Source organism: Palaemon carinicauda, chromosome 6, assembly GCF_036898095.1.
Source record: "Palaemon carinicauda isolate YSFRI2023 chromosome 6, ASM3689809v2, whole genome shotgun sequence".
In the NCBI taxonomy this organism is placed as follows: Eukaryota; Metazoa; Arthropoda; class Malacostraca; order Decapoda; family Palaemonidae; genus Palaemon; species Palaemon carinicauda.
In genome coordinates this window covers 114,405,625-114,425,849 of record NC_090730.1, presented here as the reverse complement: position 1 = coordinate 114,425,849, position 20,225 = coordinate 114,405,625, and the positions used below count along the sequence as shown (strand labels likewise).

The following is a 20,225-nucleotide window of genomic DNA, read 5'->3' as shown; positions in this document are numbered from 1 at the left end:
CTTATGCACAGGTCCTGTTTCAGATTGCATATGTATATATATATATATATATATATATATATATATATATATATATATATATATATATATATATATACTACCGCTAGAGAGTTATTGGGTCTTTTGACTGGCCAGATGGTACTACATTGGATCCTTATATCTGGTTACGGTTCCTTTTCCCTTTACCTACACACATCCACACTGAATAGTCTGGCCTATTCTTTACATATTCTCTTCTGTCCTCGTGCACCTGGCAACACAGATTACCAAACAATTCTTCACCCAAGGGGTTACTGCATTAATTGTTCAGTGGCCACTTTCCTCTTGGTAAGGGTAGAAGAGACTCTTTAGCTATGGTAAGCAGCTCTCCAAAATCAAACCATTGTTCTCTAGTCTTGAGTAGTGCCATAGCCTCTATACCATGGTCTCCACTGTCTTGGGTTAGAGTTCTCTTGCTTGAGGGTACATTCGAGCACACTATTCTATTTTATTTTCCTTCCGCTTGTTTTGTTAAGGTTTTTATACTTTACATAGGAGATATTTATTTTAATGTTGTTACTCTTCTTAAAATAGTCTATTTTCCTTTATCCTTTCCTCACTGGGTTGTTTTCCCTGTTTGAGCCTCTGAGCTTAAAGCATCCTGCTTTTCCAACAAGGGTTGTCATTCAACTAATAATAATAATAATAATAATAATAATAAGGATGATATATATATATATACATATATATATATATTTATATACATATATATATGTATATATACATACATACATACATATATATATATATATATATATATATATATATATGTATATATACATACATATATATATATATATATATATATATATATATACATATATATATATATATATATATATATATATACATATATATATATATATATATATATATATATATATATATATATATATATATGTATATATACATGCATACATATATACATATATATGAATATATATATACACACACACATATATATATATATATAAAATATATATATATATATATATATATATATATATATATATATATGTATATATTATAATCTCTATAAACATGAATCATTACACTAATTTAGACGGAGAACTATGGATAAGACCACACAAATGATAGATTCGTGAATTAAGTAAAAAATAACCACACTGTCAAGAAAAAAAAAAGAAAGATGAAAGAGGAGTTGAGGAAGCAGCAGCCTTGCTCGCTCAGACCAAATGAAAGCACTGTTATCGTTTTTAATGTACAACAGACCTCTGGGATACTCAGCTTACAAGTGTTAACACAAGGGGAAAATTACCCCAAACTCCCTCTACCCCTTCTCTCTCTGTCTGGCTAATGCATACGCACTAATAACGTCATCCAACTATTTGTGTACCTAATTCCAAACTGCACAAAACGGTGAAATGTTTTGTCTTTTAACTATAACAAGTTTTAAGAATATGTGTAAGGTTTCTTTGGCGGGAACTAAGAGATTATCGTTAGATTGTACATTATACAGCTCGTGTTTCATATACTCTCATGCAATGTAATTATATTTATTAGATTCATCTCTCGTTCTCGCTTTCTCTTCCACACCTTTTAAGCTTCCATCGCATGTTTTAGTTTTTTTTTTTTTTTGTGACATTCTTACTCGTAAGTTCTTGTATATAAGCTCGTTATCTGTTAAAAAAATTCACTTATATTCACCTCGCCTCTCTCTTAGAACCTAACAGTTACTTTGCCACAACATCAACTTTCTCTCTTCCTCCCCCGTTTCCTTCTTATATATATTACTTTAGAATTTTTATGTCTTCTAAAATATTCTGCTATATTTTCTAGAAGTAGGTTATTCTGGAAAAGGGAGACAATACATATCGATATATTCAACTATTAACCACCTCACACCACTGCAAGAATCCTCATAAGCATCACGGTCTTCTCTGGCTGACATGCCATTTACCCATATCCTAACAATATACAATTATAAATAACCTTAAAGATGGAACTCGGTAGTTCCATATATTTTGCCACTCGTCATTTTCCACCTAACACCCCTAATTCATAATAACTTCCAACAACTTATCTTTTAATATATTTTTCTGTCAATGGAAAATAAAATCATTATGGCACAACTTTAAACAGATGTTCCATGCTTTAACAATTTGGTTGCATTATTGCAATTCTCATCTTCGTAACTTCCTTTATTACATAATTATTCACCAACTTTGGAAGATCTTTGGCTACCTTTTCACGCCTTGTATCCTTCAATTTTCAGTTATTATTATTATTATTATTATTATTATTATTATTATTATTATTATTATTATTATTATTATTATCTAAGCTACAACCCTAGTTGGAAAAGCAGAATGCTATAAACCCAAGGGCTCCAACACTTAAAAAGAGCCCATTGACGAAAGGAAACAAGGAAATAACATACAAGAAAACAAATCAACAAATAGAATTGAATATTTTAGGAACAATGATTATGAAAATTAAAAAAATAGGGGGGGGAGGAGAAATAAGAGAGAATAGTGTGTCCGAGTGTACCCTCAGGCAAGAGAAACATATCCCAAGAGAATGGAAGAATGTGGTACAGAAATGATGTCTTTAACCAAGAATAGAGAGCACTGGTTTGATTTGGGAGTGTCCTTCTCTTATAAGAGAAGCTTACCATAGCTAAAGAGTCTTCTACCCTTACCTTACCTTATTGCCTTATTTTTTGTTTGGGTTCCCCCAGGTCCCTCAGTGTGAGGCACCTCGTATATCCACCAGAGAGTTGCTAATGCATCTTCCGGTGTATTTTGCATCTTCCAGTCTTGGATGGTCTGGGATGCATCTTAGGTATTTATCGAGCTTATTCTTAAACACATCTACGCTCACTCCTGATATGTTTCTTAGATGAGCTGGCAGCACATTAAATAGTCGCTGCATTATCGATGCTGGTGCGTAGTGGATTAATGTCCTGTGCGCCTTTCTTAGTTTACCTGGTATATTTTTTGGCACTATTAATCTACCTCGGCTTGCTCTTTCTGATATTTTTAGCTCCATGATGTTTTCAGTAATTCCTTCTATTTGCTTCTATGCTTGTATTATCATGTAGCGTTCTCTTCTCCTTTCTAGACTGTATAGTTTTAAAAATTGCAGTCTTTCCCAGTAGTCAAGGTCCTTAACTTCTTCTATTCTAGCAGTATAGGACCTTTGTACACTCTCTATTTGCGCAATATCCTTTTGGTAGTGTGGGTACCATATCACATTGCAGTACTCGAGTGTACTACGTACATAACTTTTGTAAAGCATAATCATGTGTTATGCTTTTCTTGTTTTAAAGTGTCTGAATAACATTCCCATTTTTGCTTTACATTTAGCCAACAGTGTTGCTATTTGGTCGTTGCATAACATATTCCTATTTAACATTACACCAAGGTCTTTAATTGCTTCCTTGTTTGTGATTGTCTCATTATTAGGTCCCTTGTATGCATATACCATTCCTTCTCTGTTTCCATAATTTATTGATTCGAATTTATCGGAGTTAAATACCATCCTATTTATCTCCGCCCATTCATATATTTTGTTTAGATCTCTTTGTAGTGAGTTCCTATCTTCATCACAAGTAATTTCTCTACTCATTCTTGTGTCATCGGCGAAACTTCTCACTACGGAGTTTTCAACATCACAGTCTATGTCTGAGATCATAATAACAAACAGCAGTGCAGCTAATACCGTACCTTGTGGCACACCAGATATTACCTGGGCTTCATCTGATTTCTCGTCATTTGCAACCACTATCTGTTTTCTGTTTTGCAGGAATTCTTTTACCCATTTTCCTATCTTTCCCACAATGTTATGCTTTCTCATTTTTTTCTCCAATATGTTATGGTCTACCTTGTCAAAGGCTTTTGCAAAATCTAGATAGATCACATCTGTGTCTTTTTCATTTATCATATTTTTGTATATGTTTTCATAGTGTGCTATCAGTTGGGTCTGTGTACTTTTTCCAGGCACGAAACCGTGTTGACCCATATTAAACAAATTATTTTTAACCAAATGGTTCATTATTTTCTTTTTTATTACCCTCTCATACACTTTCATAATATGTGATGTTAGACTAACAGGTCTATAATTGCTTGCCTCTAGTCTTGATCCACTTTTGAAGATAGGGGTTATATAAGCTAATTTATGTTTAACATATATCTCGCTCATATCTACACTTTGTCTTAGCAGTATTGCAAGCGGCTTCGCGATAGTGTTTGCAGTTTTTTTTAACAAAATCGCTGGAACTCCATCTGGTCCGGCTGCCGATCCATTTTTAATTTCGTTTATAGCCGTGACAATATCTGCTTCATTAATATCTATATCCGTTAGATATTCAACATTTTCTTCTCTCATTTCTGTTTCATTATTCTCATTCGCAATTCTTGGTGTGAACTCACTCTTATATTTTTCTGCTATCTTACATTTTATTTCCCTCATTTTCCATACATTTTTTTCTTTTGCAAGATTTTTCTTCCACTTTCTAATTTTCTGAAATAAGATCCTTCTGTCTCTTGGTATGCACGTCTTTTGTTTATTGTTTTTTTTCGGTACATATTTTTCAACAATTTTCTCCAGTATTTTGTACAGTATGTCCGTATTTACCTGTATATTATCACTTACAAATACATTTTTCCATTCTTTATTCAGTTCTTCATTTATTTCTGACCATTTTATATTCTTACTGTAAAAATTATATTTTCCATATCCTTCCCAAAGTTTTGTGCTTTTATTAATTCTGCGATCACTTGCTTTGGAATGGACTATCAATTCTATGACATTGTGGTCTGAAATTCCCGTGTTATACACTATTATTTCTTTAACATAATTCACCTCATTCACAAATACTAGATCTAGGACATTTTCCTTTCTTGTTGGAATGTGGTTTATTTGTTGCATATTATGTTCTAATAGCATATCTTGAAGCTTTTCAAATTGCCTCTTATCTTCTGCGCTACTATTACTCTCTTTTTTATATGTATACATACAACCACTTTCTTCTATCCGTTCTTTCCAATCCACGAAAGGAAAGTTAAAATCTCCGGATAGGAGTATATTCCAGTCTTTATGGTTTCTACATATATCATCTATTTTTTCTATTATTATGTCAAACTCCTTAGTGTTTGGGGGTCTGTAAACTACAATATTCACTAGTTTTTCAAATTCAAATTCTACCGCAATCAATTCACATTCTGTGTTGCTGTATTTTTCACAGACTTTTCCTTGATTTATGTCTCTTCCATATATAGCGGTTTCCCCTTGATTCCTATTTTTTCTGTCTGATCTATAAGTTTGGAAACCCTTTATCTGGTCATCAGTGCCAGTCTCTTGGGAATACCATGTTTCACTTATATTTAATATATCTAATTTTTCAATTTGGGTTAGTTCTTCTAAGAACTCTATTTTCCTTTTAGAGTTACTCGTGACTAAACCCTGTGCATTCATCACTATTATGGTTTGTGTTTCATCCCCATTATTTAATATTGGTAATAATATGGATTCTCCCATGCTTCCTTCCTGTTCTGATATGATGTTCTTTTCTTCATTTCCCGGAATTCTGCCATTTAAAAATCCAACTTTTCTATTACATTTGCTCTTTCGCCTTCATATTTATTTTTGTGTGTATACCTGCAATTATCCCCACATCTGCACCAACCCCTGGCATTATAGATGCATTCTTTGTAGTTGGGCTCTAAATGTGCAGATTTGGGTTGAAAGGCCTCATATCTTGGGGCTCTTGGTTCATAGCGCAGTATATACATGGCCTGCTTTTTTGTTTCTTTTTTGTTTCTTTTTTGCTTTCATTTTTCTTTTCAGTTTGCTGAGTTTTCTTTCATTCATGGTTGCAGGATGCATATATCGACATTTTTTGTTGAAACTGCATCCTTTTCCTTCTTTTAGGTTTTTGCATATTTTTGGATGGAGATCTCTGCATTCGTCTCCATATCCATCTAAATACGCACATTTACCATATATTTCATAATTATGGCATATCTTTGGATGCTTGTAGTAGCATCTTTCGCCAAATCTGCAATTCCCTCTTTTCAGCATATTCTTTTCTTTTTTTCTTGTTCTTGCTCTTCCCTAAAATTATGTAGGTCCGGGTAGAGTCTCTTGGGTCTATTATTTGTTTCCATCTGGTAATTTATTTCTTCATAAGTATGTTGTTGGATAGCATCATAAGTAATATCAATGATTTCCTCTGCATCCTTACACATATCCTGTTCATTGTTCTCTTCTTCTTTTTCTTCTTATTCTTCTTCTTCTTCTGTTTCTTCTTCTTCCTCTTCTTTATCTTCAACTATTTGCAGATTTAGTCTCGACTTAATTATATTTTCCAGACTAAGCATGTTGAGCTGAATACCTTTGTGTCTTTATTTTTTATTTTTTTGCTGTATTTCAGCACATGTGGGGTGTGTTGGAACATGACAGGCATCACATTTTCTAATCAATTGTTGAGGATTATTAATGGAATACCATATCTTACATGTATTACACCATTTTGGCATTCTTTTTCCCAATGCATCAATCAGCATATTCACCATATTGGACTTCTTATTGTTCTTTGATGGAATGTGTTGATTGATGTAGACTTTCTTTATAAGTCTCTTTATCACTTGGATCTTCTTTGGAATTTCTTCTATTATTTTGCTGATGTTTTCCGCAGATTTGCTCCAGTTTATTGGATCGTATTGTTTCAATATGTCTGCGAATATTTTTCCGTCACACTGGTTGGCGTTACTAGTGACCTCTGTTATCAGACGGTCGAGCTCCTGTTTCGCCAACTCATGGAATTTACTTTTGCTGAGTCCAGCGATGTCTCTCCAAGCCTTGCCCGTGTTGTACATAGCCATCTTGATTAGATTTTTAGTAATTCACAAGATAACTATTCTATGCCGACGTTTTATCCCACTTCTCTGAACTCAAACTAATCACTGACTATTCACGAAAACTTGTAGCTATATTGCACTCGATAGCCTTTTGTTATTTGCGTTAAATCAGGATATTTATAGGGTCGCAAAAGTGTAATCACTCACCGGCACACAGATACAAAACTGAAAGTAGCAACTGAAAAATTACAGGCAGTAGTTAACTCCTTGAACACAGAATTGTTTGGTAATCTCAGTGTGGTAGGTGTATGAGGATAGAGGATAATGTGGAAAAGATAGGCCTGACTATTTGGTGTATGTGTAGTCAAAGGAAAAATAAGCCCAAACCAGAGAGAGGGAATCAATGTAATACTGTCAGGCCAGTCAAAGACCCAATAACTCTTTAGCGGTAGTTTCTCAACGGGTGGCTGGTACCTTTGCCAACCTACTACCCGCTATCGTTCACAACTCGTCTTCCAAATACCAATCTGGAGACATAAATTATAACATATTCCATCAGTTTTGCTTGATTAGATACACACTGAACTCGCACCACAATTTTTTTTTCTTATCACAACAATCCGCTTTCCATAAATTTGCATTCTTTCCCATATATTCCATTTTTCACTATTTTTTTTTTTTTTTAACATTTCTACTACATCTGTATCTGCTGTCATCCCCTAATCAATAACATATGGTAGCCACCAGGGACCTTCTATCTTGCACTCCGTCCGCCACTAATATTGACGTGATCTAAATTTCAAGACCCTTGGGGATATTTACAGGATATTTACTCATGAGGGATTCTATCATCTGACATTTTAACCGACACTGGCTCCATGAATATATATGTGACCGATTCCAATCGACATGCTAATTCAACTTATTTTTAGTTTTGAATATAGCAAAAATTTATTTAACTACATTCTGTATGAAAGCTATTTACCAGTATGTCCTATGTAAAATTAAACTGATATTAATAGTCATGTAATTTTATACATATTTGAGTCTTTGGGATTAGGTTTTTGTAGTGCGTTCTCTACAACCTCTTCGGTGGTATTAGGAAAGGACTAACTCGATAAAAGTTTCTGGTAAAATTTTTATTGCTGTTCAGGTACAGGATTTAGATTCTGAGTAATTGATTAACCAGAGCAAAGAAAAATATTTTGTAGATATCTCTTAATCATGGGACATCAAGATACGGAAACGTGGGTATAAGATCATGCGATGGTAGATTTTTTATGGACAGCAAATTCATATTTTGTGTTCTTTTGGGCAACTTTTATAATTATCATTTTATGCTCGCACACACAGACACACACACACACACACACACACACACACACATATATATATATATATATATATATATATATATATATATATATATATATATATATATATACCCAGAATTCATAGCTTTGTCAGCCTCATCTGCTTTAGTGTGTAAATATTCTTTCCAGTCATTCCTGAATTTTCTTTTGACCTCACTATCAATAACGGAATACTTAGCATGCTCTACCTTGTAATTTTCATTACTTCATCGAAAATTTTCAACAATAAATTTCTGTCTTTGTCTCCTTTTTATAGTATCCCACGTATCATTTGATATCCATGGCGTTGTCCTTGTAACTGCGTGTCTCAAGACTTCACTACCAACTAAATGATACATGTTCTTAATATCGCACCATTCTTTATTAATTGTCTGCTCTTCGTCTCTTAAAGTCTCTAAGACTGCAAATCGATTCATGCATTTAATTGTGAAGGTTTCTCTGTGCTCTTCTTCTAGAAGCTTAGTTGTATTAAACCTAGGCATTCTATCTACCTTTCTTTTGGGTGCTTTCAGTTTTAATTTCAGTGTGGCAATGAGGAGCTGGTGATCACTACAAATATCTGCACCCCTATAGCTTTATACATTTTTCGGAGCCCTCCTTTTTTTCTCTTTATTGATGGCAATGTGATCTATTTGATTTTTATTTATTGCCACATAGTGGACTCCATGTATATTTGTGGATGTCCTTATGCTGGAAAAGAGTACCTCCAATGACAAGATTGTTTGTTGAACAAAAACTTATGAAATGTGCTCCATTTCCTTTTACAACTCCGCCCAGACCCTGAACACCCATCACATTCTCTATCCCTTGATTATTCCTTCTAACTTTAGCATTGAAGTCGCCAATCACAATTTTCATATATCTCTCTGGGATCTCATCTATTATCCCCTGCATTTCTTCATAGTGTTCATCTTTCCTTTCTTCAGGGGAATAATTTGCTGGTACATAGAAAACTATAATACTCATACTGCACTGCTTTGATTTGAACTTTGCAAGTAACAATCTACTATTTACAGCTCTCCATTCAGTTACTGCCTTTTTTGCTTTTGGAGTCATCACCATTCTATCACCATTCTTACCTCTTCGTTTCCAACTCCATCTGTTCTTCCTAAATATATATATATATATATATATATATATATATATATATATATATATATATATATATATATACATATATATATTTATATATAATATATATGTATATATAATATATATATATATATATATATATATATATATATATATATATATATATATATATATATATATATATATATATATATATATATATATATATATATATATATATATATATATATATATCTATATTGCCTGGGTCTAATGTTTCTTTACTAATCCCCTTACAATGTGTTTCACTTAATGCCAAGATATCTAAACTATATTTCACTCTCCACACGCTGTAACTTCCCAATTTGATTAATGGTTCTAACATTCCAATTGCCGATTTTAAAATTTTCTGTAGTATTTATAAACCGGAAGATTCTTAGCACCCTGCTACGCCCGAGAGGAGGGGGGTGGGGGGGGGGGGGGAGGGGGTGGAGGCGGCATTGTGTCATCTTCTCTTGCCATTGACAGACTAAATCCATAGAGGTTTCATTGGCCAAATTCATCAAAGGATAGCCAGTTCCTTGGGATGCGCAATGCCTATCAAACTAAGGCAAGTGACCCCTGCTGGTTCATGCTAATTCTAGGAAGATCTACCGCCAGGCATCAGGAGTAAAAGCCAAAAAGAGAGTTTGTCTATTACCTTAAACCCAATCCATCACCCTGGTGCCAGTGAATTCATCGAGATTTAGAGGAGCCTTTCCTCCCCCACCAAAGTTGCTCATCTGCTTATACGAGTGTAACCGTTGGCAAAAATGCATTGCCAAGATATACCATCTAGCATGGTAAAAATTAGACAGTAAAGCAGATGAGGCTGACAAAGCTATGAATTCAGGGAGTGGCTAAGGTGTAAGAATCGCTCATAGAATTATTAATGAAATCTCTACTGCGGCAAAGAAGAAGCATATTGTACCAACAGTGTGTCACACAATTATACATAATTATTTTGTATATATTATGCTTGTATCTGCGCTCTTCCCTCGCACTAAAAAGAACCTGAATGATCATGTCTCCGGTTTTGCTCTGTAACATTGTCTGTCTCTCGAACAGGTTATGTCCTGTTGCCTTGAGGTTTTGTATATAAAGGAGAGTGTTCCTTAATAAACAACTCAGTTGATTGCATCCTGCCTTTGAGTTCACAACCCTCTCTCGGCCCGTCACATTGGTGACCCCGGAAGTCGACTCGCTCCCACCGCCTTCCACCCCCACCCCCTCGCCCCTTCATCGTTGGTACTATGACGGACTCTACGGCAGTTGGTGCTGCGGCCGCTCCATTCAAACTTTCATCGTTTGCCAGCGGAGAGGTGTTTGCTTGGTTTCAGCGCGCAGAAGTCCAGTTTCGTATCGGGCGTGACTCGCTCAACCACCAAAGCAGATTATGTTCTCGCGGCGATACCCGAGGACACCTTCCCAGAAATATCCGACTGGCTTTGTGAACAAGGAGACACCCCAATAGCGTATGACGGCCTCAAAACATACCTTCTGCAGCAGTACTCGCCGTCGCCAGCCGCCCGTATAGCAAAGCTTTTTCAGCTCTCGCAACAACCGTTGGGGGACCAAACGGCTTCGCTTGCCCTCAGGGAAATGACCAGTATCGCTCGCCTTCAACCTGCCGCAGACGGCTCTCCTCGTGAGGTGAACCTACTTCGTGCCCTTTGGATACGCCGTTTACCCGAACCTGTACGCGCTGCCATACCCGATGTCGATAGTTTACTCATAAAGGACTTGATGACCAAAGCCGACGCCCTTATGGACAGCCACTTCAAGACCTCCATCAACACCTCCACCCCTGACGACGAGGATGCCTATTCAACGTCAACCGAAGCTGACATGAATGCCGTAGGACATACAGTACACGCCTACCCCGTGACGTGCCGAAGCGGCGACAAAGCCGCCCAACACCCACCAATCGCTCGCGCCCCAACGAACGACTTCTACAGCCACTTACTACCTCCCATCCGCCGCAGTTTTGCTACTACTACTTCAGATTCGGGGCAACCGCGAAGAAATGTGCCAAGGATTGTCAGTGGCCAAAAAACGTGTAAGTAGGCCATCGCTTGTGGCGGTGGCCTCCCATGTTTCTAATCTTTTCTTTTTACAGGATGCAGAAGCGGGCGTGCGATTTTTGGTAGACACGGGTGCTTGTCGTTCTCTTTTGCCAAGGAAACTCTTCAAGGCACGACGTAGTCTGTCTACATCTGCCGACGTCCGCTTGGTAGCTGCCAACGGATCTACGATACCCACCTATGGTTACGAGAACCTCACATTATCGTTCGGAAACAGTAAATTCAATTGGAAGTTTCTCGTTGCTGACGTCACAATGCCAATCCTCGTTGCGGATTTCCTCTCTCATTTCCATCTTCTGGTCGATGTCGCCCACCGACGATTGGTCAACGCAGACTCGTACTTGTCGACACCTCTTCAACCCGCCCCCTCTAACCTCGCTCTCCACATCAGCGCACCCACGGATGCCTACGCCCACCTCCTCACGTCGTACCCGGAAGTTTTCCGTCCAGAACTTCGCCAAACGCCCACGGTTCCTGCCAAGCACGGTATTTATCACCATATCAAGACGACGGGACCCCCAGTCTTCGCAAAATTCAGACGTCTGGCACCGGAACGATTGGCAGCCGCCAAACAGACGTTCGCCGAAATGGAGGAAATGGGCCTTTGCCAAAAGGCCTCCAGCCCATGGTCGTCACCCTTACACATCGTTCTGAAGAAAGACGGCTCCCTCCGTCCGTGCGGGGATTACAGGCGCCTGAACATGCAAACAGAACCGGATCACTACCCCCTCCCAAACATTGCCGACGTGACCTCCTACCTGCACAAAGCGAAGGTTTTCTCTACGCTCGACCTCCTGAAGGGGTATTATCAGGTGCCTATGAACCCAGAAGACATCCCCAAGACCGCCATCACCACTCTGCTTGGTACATACACCTTCAATTACTCCTGTTTTGGCCTTCGTAATGCTGGGGCAACGTTTCAATGTCTCATGGATGGCATCTTAGGGGACCTCCCTTTCTGTGTATGTTATGTGGACGACATACTTGTGTTCTCCTCCTCAAAAGAGGAACACCTCCGTCACATGCGCATCGTGCTCAACCGCCTGCAACAAAACAGCCTTGTAGTCCGGTACGACAAGTGTACCTTTGGCGCCAACGAAGTGTCGTTCTTAGGGCACCGTATCACTCCTGAAGGAGTCCATCCCCTCCCTGAGAAGGTAGCAGCCGTTCAGAACTTCCCCGCACCCTCGACCGTCAAAGCTCTGCAGTAATTTTTGGGCATGATCAACTATTATCACCGTTTTCTGCCAGCCATTGCCGCCACTCTTGCTCCCCTCTACGCCTCCCTCAAGGACAAACCAAAGGACCTGAAGTGGGGTCCCCTTCAAGAAGCAGCCTTCTGCAATGCAAAGAAGGCCCTATCGACTGCTGCGGCTCTCACTTTTTCTATCCCACACGCCCCTCTCCTTCTCTCCACCGATGCCAGCGACGTCGATATTGGTGCAGTACTCGAGCAGGTGGTCAAAGGCTCGCCCCGCCCATTGGCCTTCTTCAGCAGAAAACTGTCCAAGGCAGAATTGGGTTATTCTACCTTCGATCGAGAATTGCTGGCGGTGCACTTGGCTGTCCGTCACTTTCGCCATTTCTTAGAAGGTACGCCCTTCGTCATTCGCACAGACCACATGCCTCTGGTGCACGTCTTCACTCGACAGTCTGACGCCTGGTCCGCCCGTCAACGCCGACATCTCTCCGCCGTGGCTGAATACAATTGCACCCTCCAATACGTCCCTGGAAAAATGAATCCTGTGGCCGATGCCCTGTCAAGAAACACGTTGGCTGCCGTTCAACTGGGATTGGATTACAACGCCCTGGCTGAAGCCCAACGACAGGATCCAGAGTATCAAGCTTGTAGGACATCCTTCACGTCCCTCCGTTGGGAAGACTTTCCCCTCAAAGACTCCAACACCACCCTCCTCTGTGACGTCAGTACTGGTAGACCGCGACCTTGGATTCCTGCTTCCATGCGCCGACAGGTGTTTGATTTCATTCACGGCCTTTCACATCCCTCGTGCCGTTCTACTGCACAGCTGCTGAAGGCAAAGTTCATTTGGCACGGCATTTCTAAGGATGCTAAGGATTGGGTCCGCGCCTGTACTTCTTGCCAAACTTCCAAAGTACATCAACACACGGATTCAGGAGTGGGCACCTTTCCTCAACCTCAGCGTCGTTTCGCACACATTCACGTCGACGTTGTAGGCCCCCTACCCACATCACAAGGACATCGTTACCTGTTTACCGTCATCGACCGCTCCACTCGTTGGCCTGAAGCCATTCCCATGGAAACTGCAACGTCCGCCTCATGTACATCTGCCTTACTCTCTGGATGGATTTCAAGATTCTGTATCCCTGAGCATATTACTTCTGACAGGGGAACCACTTTCACCTCTCAATTGTGGACGTCATTAGCGAATCTCCTGGGCATCACCCTACATCAGACAACGGCCTACAACCCCGCTGCCAATGGAATGGTTGAACGTTTTCATCGCACCCTCAAAGCAGTTTTGATGTCCCGCTGCAAGGATTGCAACTGGTTTACTCAGCTTCCCTGGGTCCTCCTGGGACTAAGGACCACTCCTAAAGACGCCCTCGACGTCTCGGCAGCTGAAATGGTGTATGGCGACCCGTTGGTTGTCCCTGCCGAATTTTTTCCTTCTACAACCTCCTACGACGATCTGCAGCGCATACGTCACGTTGTGGGAAAATTTACTCCGTGCCGCCAGACTTACAAGCCCCCAGCGAAGCATCACATACCAACGGACTTGCACTCTGCAACGCACGTCTTCCTGCGCAACGACACTAGCAAGCCACCACTAACGCCCCCTTACACGGGCCCTTTCCTTGTGATCCGACGCAGTCCGAAAGCATTCCTACTAAACATTCGGGGCAAAGAAGACTGAGTCTCCATTGATCATCTAAAACCCGCTTATCTTCTGCCAGATGACCCGCCTACAGTTCGCCTCTCTAGATCAGGGCGCCCTATTTAACATGTACAGTATGTCATTTTTAGGGGGGGACCATGTACCAACCGTGTGTCACACAATTGTACATAATTATTTTGTATATATTATGCTTGTATCTGCGCTCTTCCCTCGCACTAAAAAGAACCTGAATGATCATGTCTCCGGTTTTGCTCTGTAACATTGTCTGTCTCTCGAGCAGGTTATGTCCTGTTGCCTTGAGGTTTTGTATATAAAGGAGAGTGTTCCTTGATAAACAACTCAGTTGATTGCATCCTGCCTTTGAGTTCACAACCCTCTCTCGGCCCGTCACAATATACCCATCACAGTGAGAGATGGATCTGTTATAATAACAGAAGATGAAGAAAGACAACGTTCGATCGAACACTTTAGTGAGGTTATGAGTGAGATACAAAGGGAATAATCTGGTTGATATACTTGAAGCTAATGAACCCCTTGATGTGCCCATGAATGAATTCAGCGTGTTTGAAGTCAAAGCTGAATCAAGACATGGAAAGCCCCTGGATACCATGGGATAACTGCTAATATGATACTGGCTTAAATGAAGGGATCGCCAGAATACTTACAAGATTATTTTGTAGAAAGTGGCATAAAGAGGCAAAACCTGATGAATGGGAGTTAGGAGTGTTGATGAAAATCCAAAATAGGAGACCTGGCTCATTACAATAATTACAGAAGCCTCACACTTACGTCAGCTGTTAGGAAAATATATAGTATATTTATTCTAAATAAACTGGAGAGAAAGATTGATGAAAAGTTGAGAGAGGAACAAGCAGGATTTCAAAAAGGTAGAAGTTGTATGGAAAATATTTTCATTTTGAGACATTTTGTATAGCAATGCTAAAAATATAGAAATCCACTGTTGATGGCATTTGTGGACTATGAAAAAGACTTTGATAATGTTCACCAACCAATTTTGTGGAGAGCGTTGCGTTATTATGGAATTACTCTTAAATATGTGAATTTGATTTAGTCTATTCATGAGCATAGCAAGTGTAAAGTTAATGTTAATGGAGTCCTATCAAATGAATTTGCAGTGAACAGTGAAGTACTCCAAGGGAATTTGTTGTCACTTATGTTGTTTATCCTCCTCATAGATTTTGTAATACGAAGAACAGTCGAAGAAGGTGGAGAAGGATTTGACTGGATTAGTAATAGGAAATTAGCCGTCATAGAGTATGCTGATAATACTGTCCTTATTAGCAAAACACCACAGGGTTTACAATGCTTGCATACCAGAATGCATAAAATATCACAGGAGGTTGGGTTCAAGATAAATAGAAGAAAGACAGAGATGATGAGAACGGAATGTGCAGTGGAAAATGAAATATCAATGGAAGGAGAAAGGATTAAGGAGGTAGAATCATTTATATATTTAGGTGCTATGATCTCCAATACAGGGTCTTTAGAATTAGAGTTTAGTGAAAAATTGCAAAAAGTAAATCAGACAATGGCTAGGTTAAGTAAAATTTGGAAATTAAATTACATGAAATTACGTAGTAAAAATCAGACTATATATCAGTTTAACGAGATCGGTGTTACTATATGGACATGAGTCATGGTATGAAAATGAACCAATCTCCAATAGATTAAGTAGATTTAAGAATAAAGCTCTCAGATGGTTATTGGGAGTTAAATGGCGGGATTGAATAAAAAATGAAAATATAAGAGAGATTACTCGAATAACAAACTTAATAGGTACCAAGAAGCTATTTGTAAGTCGAATTTGGTTAAATCCTGGCCTAGGGTAGACCTAACCTGAATCACATACCTATTATTCCCAGCTACAAAAGTCAACAAATCGGCGGGTTTCATTTGGAATAGATATCAGATTATTAAAAATGTTGTTTTGCTAGTTGTATTTTATGATATAATATTATTTTATTATTGTGTATTTTAACTTATTTTCGGTGGATCTGTGATTGTATCTCCGAATGTTTGTATGGGGACCTTCGGTATATAATAATAATAATATATATATATATATATATATATATATATATATATATATATATATATATATATATATATATATATATTTATGTGTGTGTGTGTGTGTGTGTGTTTGTGTGTGTTTGTATGTGTATGTGTGTGTGCTTTTGTATAGGCAATGACTGAAGACAAAATACCTGAAAGACAAACTGTATAATATAGAAAATGTCGAACAGATACTACGCCTAATAAACAAAAGTGGTCTAACCTTGTATAGTAACTAAAAACTGAGACATGTGTATACAAATATTGAATAATGATAGATAGTGGGAAATTATCGAAAATGTTCTTTACTTCCAGAGTATAAAATATAGCCTTTTGCTCAAAAAAATACCTCACTTGTTTTTCCAAAGGAAAAATATTCTTTTTAAAAAATTGTCACTTCATTTTTCGTACCCTTTATATCAAATGAATTTGAACAAATCTAAAAAGTATTCGCTGCTGACCTTATATAAGATAGATTTTCATCTTTATTGTGGCATGAACTTTTTAAATTCGTTCATTTATTCAACTGTATTTTTTATCAACTCGTGTAATATTTGCTCCAAAAGCCAACTGTTCAAAGATCACTTCGTCATTTGCTTGTTCATCTTTGATTTCTCTATTCATAAGTTTTCACGGGTTAATAGGGTTATTGCAACTCTGTTATTAAAGGCATTAGTTCTCTTTTTATGGAATTATTAGCTATTATTAAATCTGATTCTGTTCTGCTGTAAATATTCCACATTGCTTTTGCAATTCTTTGTCAACCTCGCTGAACGACACCAAGCCCAGTTATTTCAAAATATCTCAAGTCCTCTGAGATTTCGCTTTGTTCACGGTCAAGTGATTATATTGAATTTGTAAACAATCTAGCAACATTTTTTGGTGGGATAAAAACTAATGCTTCTTTTTGTTTGATTACGAGAGCATTTTTAGGATTTTGTAGCAATGTTGCAGAGTCAGCTTTTACATTCTTATAAAGTGATACTAAATGAAGTGAAAGAAACATCCAACTGATCACAATTGGAAAACATTTTCTTGAACCCTTTATTATTGCTTGTTTAAAATGAACAATAATTAAGTCTGGATAAAGGCTTCGCTCTTTAAGGAACTCGGATTTTACCTCGTCGGTTTTTTGCTCTATATTACATGTGAGAAGGTACACTAAGGGTAAAGTTCCACTTTAGGTAACAACTCTTATACAGTTGTTTTCCTCCACATAACCACTTGTGTTTAATTTTCAAGTCTTCTGTTTCTCCACATAACCACGTACGTTTAATTTTTAAGACCTATTTTTCTTTAATTTCAAAAATACTCATTATCTGACTAATACAATAAAATATTTTCACCTCTTATAGTAACAGTTAACCTTTCATTTACACTTTTACATATTCTTACACGTGTTAATTAACTGCGTGCTGGCGATTATTTCTAGGGCACCACATACTGTACTGTACAGTGGAGCTGGGTAGATGGGGTGGGGGGGGGGGGGTTTGGAGTGCAAATGGTAATACCTGAAACAGATTTGGTATGCGAACTCTTGTTATAACCATAATCAAAATCAACCTCAGGGCATCTCAATATATGGCTATTTCCAAGATGGCTGATACTTTTCCAAAATGGCTGCAAATTTGTTCTAGATTTCAAATATTTTTAGTTCATAAGCCTACAAAGGTTGCATAATGTCCATATGATGGATTTGAATTCAGATTTTGACTTTCTTACTGTTATTTCGAGATACATGAACCCATCTTTCCAATATGGACACCATGCTTCCAAAATGGCTGCCAAAGATATAAACGTACCAATATGTATTGTAGTAGGTTGGCCAGGGCACCAGCCAACTGTTGTGATACTATCCCTAGAGAGTTATTGGGTCTTTTGACTGGCCAGACAGTACTACATTGGATCCTTTTCTCTGGTCATGGCTCATTTTCCTTTTGCCTACACATACACCGGAGAGTCTGGCCTGTTCTTTACATATTCTCCTCTGTCGTCAAACACCTGTCAGCACTGAGATTACCAAACAAATCTTACTCGCTTGAGGAGTTAACTACTGCAATGTAATTGTTCAGTGGCTACTTTCCTCTTCGTAAGGCTAGAAGGGACCCTTTAGCCATGGTAAGCAGCTGTTCTGGGAGAAGTACACTTCAAAATCAAACCATTATTCTCTGGTCTAAGATAGTGCCATAGCCTCTGTTCCATGGTCTTTCACTGTGTTGGGATAGAGTTCTCTTACTTGAGAGTACACTCGGGCACATTATTCTATCTTATTTCTCTTCCTCTTATTTTTTCAAAGTTTTTGTAATTTATATATGAAAGATTTATTTTAATGTTGTTACTGTTATTAAAATATTTCATTTTAATTATTAATTACTTCTCCTGTCGTTTTCTTATTTTCTCTCCTCTCTGGGCTATTTTCTCTCTAGGAGTCATTGGACTTATAGCATCCTGATTTTCCAGCTAAAGTTGTAGCTTAGAAAGTAACAATAATGATAATAATAATCCATATTAGTAAGTGCAGCTGCAGAGAGCTATGCAGGTAAATCTATACTTGTAGCCCTTGTTCCTGCCATGACATTGCTTCTTGCAGTCACAATTATTCGATTAATAGCAAGATTTTGCTACTACTGATAAATCTGTCCAGACACCATCAATCTGCTGCCATCCCCGTTGTTTTGGACTGGACAAAACTGAATGACATACTAAAATACTAAAGACTGGCTCTAAATGTTTCCTGCTTGAAAAGCAGCTCTCTTGCAATGCTCTCTATTAGCAACTCTTCAAGGAGTAATGCAATCACAAGTTCTTTGCTTACTTACAAAGATGCCAAGTCTAGCCTTCTTTACATCTTTATGTGAACTGCTTCTATTGTATATTAGCACCACAAACTCTTCAATGATTTGCAGGTAGCTGAGGCTTGTGGTCTCATGGCTGCAGCAATTTCATGATTAGGCATCCATGTCATGTCCTTTCCTCTTCCGTATTCAATTCATAGTTTGTCTAAACCAGGTGTTTTCATCCTAGATGCTGCTATGATAGCAACATCAGTGTCTGAACTACAATGATTGCACTTTGGATATATTCATGCTTTGCAGCATATGTGGCTTGCAAAAGGACTCTAGTAACTGCCTCTTTGGGAGTGCACCCTTGAAGGTCAGCAGTGCTCGGTTCAACTTTGCTACAAAATGCAGCATCTCGAGATGAAATGATTGTCCTCCAAATAACCAAATGGTCTTTTCAGGTTATTCCTAAGGATGCTAGTCCAATTGCTATGCGATTTTGCAATCCTAATCACTCTGGGGAAAATTCCTGTACCTCTATTGTGTCTTGTTTGTGGTTTCGTGCTATCTGTCCTATATACACTAAATACAATGAGTGCTTGTTTGTAATTCTGTATGTGTTTCAGTATCTTTAACAGGACTTCATCTTTTGCATGTCGCTGAATATAGACCCCTTGATTGGTGTAAGAGCATTTACAAGAGCTGCACCATCCATTCTTTTAATATCAGCGGTAGGTTCATTGTCATGGATATCTTATGCATCCTGTTCTAGTACAGGCAGTAGTTATGACTTGGTGCCCTGATGTATCTGCCGATTCTAAGAGTAGGGAATTTCGATTTTCTTGTTGAAAGAATTAATTTGAGTCACACATTCCTGGAATGATATGAAGAGGCATGAGAATAGATTACCGTCTTCCTTTAGGGTTTGCGGTGACTGTTTGCCCTTGAAATCTGAAGCAGACCTCGTGTGACTGAACAAAAATAAACTGTTCTTATGTGCTGGCTCATAGAATTTGCTGAATGTTTTCAGTCTCAGTAATGTTTGTTAATTGTTTCTCTC

At 38.1% G+C, this 20,225-nt stretch overlaps 1 protein-coding gene across 1 annotated transcript in view; it reads left to right on the top strand.

The window, feature by feature from the left end:
- Positions 1-20,225, top strand: part of LOC137642617 (hemicentin-1-like) — a 287,924-nt gene that overhangs the window by 16,342 nt on the left and 251,357 nt on the right. The window lies entirely within an intron of this gene.